Here is a 5,000-nt window from a genome sequence, read left to right as displayed (position 1 = left end):
ATGGATTCAATTTTATTTTAGAAAATCCCCAAAATTCTGCGATTCGAAATAAATTACCACATAAATATAAATTACATATGTCAATGTTCAGTTTATGCAATCTAGTCAGTGCTGAGAAGAAAACACAACTCAATCTAAGTAAATTTTCATAAAACTTGGAAAGGTTGTGTAACTTTTGTTACATCTAAACCATACTTGTCACTATGTTTAAGTTTGATTTGTTTTGTTGCAATTCATCATTATTGCGTGTGTGTGAGTGTGGGTCTGCGTCTTTGCGTGTTTCGGAGACATCGTTGGACTGAAGTTGTGATTCAATGAGTATGTATTGTTATTGCATCCTCCACACCCCAAACGTTACAAAAGGATTATTATTATTTTTTTTATTTTTTTTTTTAATTTTTGAATCTTTTGAACGGACACATACCCTACAGCCTTCCTGTCGATTAAGACAGCATGATTCCAAATGATCGAAAGATGCTTGCAATTTCATCACGAACCAAAAACCCATTTCCTGGGTACGCTTAAAATGCGGTGGTAAAGAACTAAATGAAAACAGAAATGCTCGGCGAAAGATAACACAAACAAGCAAATGAGAAAAAAGATCAAGTAATGCCGGATAATAATAATAATAATAATAATAATAATAATAATAATAATAATAATAATAATAGTGGAGTGATAGCCTAGAGGTAACGCGTCCGCCTAGGAAGTGAGAGAATCCGCGCTGGTTCGAATCACGGCTCAGCCGCTGATATTTTTTCCCCCTCCACTAGACCTTGAGTGGTGGTCTGGGCGCTAGTCATTCGGATGAGACGATAAACCGAGGTCTCGTGTGAAGCATGCACTTAGCGCACGTAAAAGAACGCACGGCAACAAAAGGGTTGTTCCTTGCAAAATTCTGAAGGAAAATCCACTTCGATAGGAAAAACAAATAAAACTGCACGCAGGAAAAAAAAATTAAAAAATGGGTGGCGCTGTAGTATAGCGACGCACTCTCCCTGGGGAGAGCGGCCCGAATTTCAAACAGAGAAATCTGTTGTGATAAAAAGAAATACAAATAGAAATACAAATAATAATAGTATTTGTATAGCGCTGAATTTCGTGCAGAGACAAATCTAACCGCTTTCACACCAGTCATTCACACACATGCATAACTCAAAAACTGAAGACAAGGAAGAAGCAGGGGAGGGAGGCTATCATGTGAAGAGGTGGGTTTTAAGGCAGACTTGAAAGAGCTGAGTGCGGAGACCTGACGAAGCGAAAGAGGAAGTTCATTCTAAATGCAAGGTCCAGAGACAGAGAAAGAACGGCGTCCAACAGTGGAGTGTTTGAATCTGGATAATGAAAAAAACAACAACAAACAAACAAAAACAGAACACACGTAAGCCGCTTCCAACATCCCCCCCCCCCCCCCCGATCACATCTCGAAAACAAACATTTCAAAGCGTTGGACTTTCAATTTGAGGGTCCCGAGTTCGAATCTCGGTGAGTAAAGGGTGGAGATTTTTCCGATATCCCAGGTGAACATATGTGCAAACCAGCTAGTGCCTGAACCACCTTCGTGTGTATATGCAAGCGGAAAATCAAATACGCACGTTAACGATCCTATCAACCATGTCAGCGTTCGGTGGGTTATGGAAACAAGAACATACCCAACATGCACCCCCCCGAAAAGGGAGTATGGCTGCCTACATGACGGAGAAAAAACGGTCATACATACGTGTATGTAAAAGCCTATTCGTGTACATACGAGTAAACGCGAGTGTTCCAGCCCCCAAAACGAAGAAGAATGCATGTATTCGAATCTCTCTGTCGGTATATTTGTCAGCCTGTCTGTCTTCCTGTCTGTCTGTCTTTGTCTCCAGGTGTCTGCCTGTCTGTCTGTTCGTCCGTCCGTCAGTCTGTCTGTCTCTCTGTTTCTATTTCTCTGTCTATATAAGCCTGTCTGTCTTTTTTGGTACTGTTACAACTTCTCGTGTTTTATTTTATTTTATTTTATTTTATTTTATTTGTTTCTGTTTTTGTCTTCTTCTTTTTTTCTTCCAACCATTCATACACAGACCTAGACACCCACTTACACCAAGAGCAATTACCAGGAATCAAGGTCGTCGTCCAATTATTTTCAGGGTTCACGAATGTGTGGTGGTCGTATTCATTCAATTCGTGGCAATGAATTGGCTGAACAACATGGATGATCAAAGGTCATCGGATGACTGTAAATGTTTCCAAGGACTGTTTTGGGAATTCAGTGAAGGGTTAGGTTTATTGTGCATCAAATGTGTGTGTGTGTGTGTGTGTGTGTGTGTGTGTGTGTGTGTGTGTGTGTGTGTGTGTGACTGTGTGTGTGTGTGTGCGTGTGTGTGTATGTGTATGTGTGCGTGTATGTGTGTGTGTGTGTATGTGTATGTGTGCGTGTATGTGTGTGTGTGTGTGTGTGCATGTGTGTGTGTGTGTGTGCGCGCGCGCGCGCGCGCGCGTGTGTGTGTGTGTGTGTGTGTGTGTGTGTGTGTGTGTGAATGCATGTTAGAGATAGAGAGAGACACACAGACAGACAGAGACAGAGACATAAACATGGACACAGAGAGAGACTGCGTGGATAGGTAGGATGTGTGTGTGTGTGTGTGTGTGTGTGTGTGTGTGGAAGGGAGGGGGGTGTTTCAAATTGGGTCAAGGCACGCGACAATGGCCTCAAAAAACCAGACACCCAGACGCCATAATTACCAGAGGTAAAACAAACAAACAAAAAAAAAAAAACAACAACAAAAAACAACACAAACCCAGAACGGTGCAGCAGGTGTGAATGACAATCGGCTTTCCTTTCGTTGGCTCCACATCAAAGGATTCCACACCTGCCGCAGGTCACCGACTGGTTCACCGAGATTGATACCTGTGGAACTGACACGGGTAGCCCGTGGCTGTGTCTGAGCTGATGTGTATGGTGTTAAACTATGTTCAGTGAGGTATAACGTGAGTCGAACATCGCCATGCTGATGACTATAATTAGGCCACTATCAAACTCTAACATCTCTCTCTCTCTCTCTCTCTCTCTCTCTCTCTCTCTCTCTCAGGTGAATGAACATTTTACGATTTCGTTACAACTGTCATCTGACCAATACACCTGGACGAATGTGATCCATACAACAAATAACAATGACCTCCGTTCGTCTGACGGATTGGTGGAATTCGCCGCCTGTAAGAAGTGTGCGTTCTCCCCCAAACACTGTACTGACACAATTCTATCACACTGCTAACAATACAACATTGGCAAGCTCTCAAGACCCCCCCCATCCCCCCCACCCCCCCACCAGCTCCACACATAATGGTTTCGTCTCTCTCTACCATCCCACTACCCCGTTTTGTATGTCTCTTTCTGTTTGTTTGAAATCAGTTCATGAGTTCATGAAGTACTGGTGACAACCGAAATAACTCACTTGGATGGAGTCTTTCGTTTCTCTGGTCATTTCAGTTCCGCATCAACGGTACCTGCTTAATTAAGATTTGTTTTCATTTTCAGAACGATCATGCGCGTTATGGTGTGAATCGGACTATCTTGTTTGTTTTGTGTGTATTTTTTTTTTTTTTTTTCCCAACAAAATGCGTCTTATTGCAACACAACAGTTGGATGGGTGTTGAATTCACTACTTTCAGGAACAGTATCAGTATCAGTAGTTCAAGGAGGCGTCACTGCGTTCGGTCAAATCCATATACGCTACACCACATCTGCCAAGCAGATGCCTGACCAGCAGCGTAACCCACGCGCTTAGTCAGGCCTTGAGAAAAAAAAGAAGATCAAATATATAAATTAAAAAAAAGGAAAAAAAAAAAAGAATAAAATAAAGTAAATAAAATAAAATAAATAAATAAATAATGATGAATACATAAAAATACTACTACTAATAATGATAATATTTAAAAGGCGCAAAATCTTGAGGAACAAAAAGTATAGACAGAGTCGTACTGGGGCATACCCAAAATAACTCCCACACCATCCCTCTCCATATCCACTCTCCCCCCCTCCTCTCCTGCCCTCTTCCCCGGCGATAAAGCTAGACATGGCTGTCTTCAACATGCACTGCACCAACCCTCTACATCTCTGTTTCTCTTTCTCGTCCTTCTTCTTCTCCCCCCCCCCCCCACCAACCCCCCACACCCCCTTAAAAAAAAGCAAGAAAAAAAAAGCTATAGATGGGAACTCCTTCCATCAGTAACTTTTTTTCTTCTTCTGCATGTTTGCAGTTGACTCCAACAGCAGTCCAGCCAAAGACTGACTGGTATAGATTTTTTTTTCTGTATTCGTCTCTGCCTCGTCTTACAACCGCAAGCCTCCTTCATCTTCTTGTGTCCTCCTCGTTCTCCTCCTTCTACTAATCCTCCTCCCATTCCTTCCATTATTTCTTCTTCTTCTTCTTCTTCTCCCCCCTATTCCTCCTCCTCCTCCTCATCTTCTTATTCCTCGTGCATGTAAATCTTCAAACATTAGCTCAGCGGATTCCCTTCCACCATGGAGTGGAAAAGCGAATCATTCAGCGAAAAAAGGGCAATGAACTCCAATATTTTTCGCATACATATGATCACTGAGGTCAAATGCTGCGACACCGACTTCCATTGGATGGCCCTCAAACGTCGTTGGCTCCAGGCACTTGTGTGAGATTGTCCATCGATCATCCAGCAATCAATACAGCGCCTTCATGCTACACCGTTCCCTCCTTCGCTTGTTCGTTTACTCGCTCGTTCGTTCATTTATTGGAGGTGTACCTCCCATTTGTGACAGCATAAATGCCACCAGAAACACGTGAACACACGCGCTTACACACACACACACACACACACACACACACACACACACACACACACACACACACTAACATTCACTCGCGTGCACAAGTGTTTGTGAATGTAGGAGAAAGAAACATATGGAGGAAACACTGACTATAACTTTCGAGAAAAGATCAGTTTATTTACTTCCTATTTTTTCACATTGCTAATCACTTCCCCATGAA

This window comes from Babylonia areolata, chromosome 10 (genome assembly GCF_041734735.1).
Source record: "Babylonia areolata isolate BAREFJ2019XMU chromosome 10, ASM4173473v1, whole genome shotgun sequence".
NCBI lineage: Eukaryota > Metazoa > Mollusca > Gastropoda > Neogastropoda > Buccinidae > Babylonia > Babylonia areolata.
The sequence above is the reverse complement of the archived record's forward strand: the minus strand, read 5'-3'. Positions refer to the sequence as shown.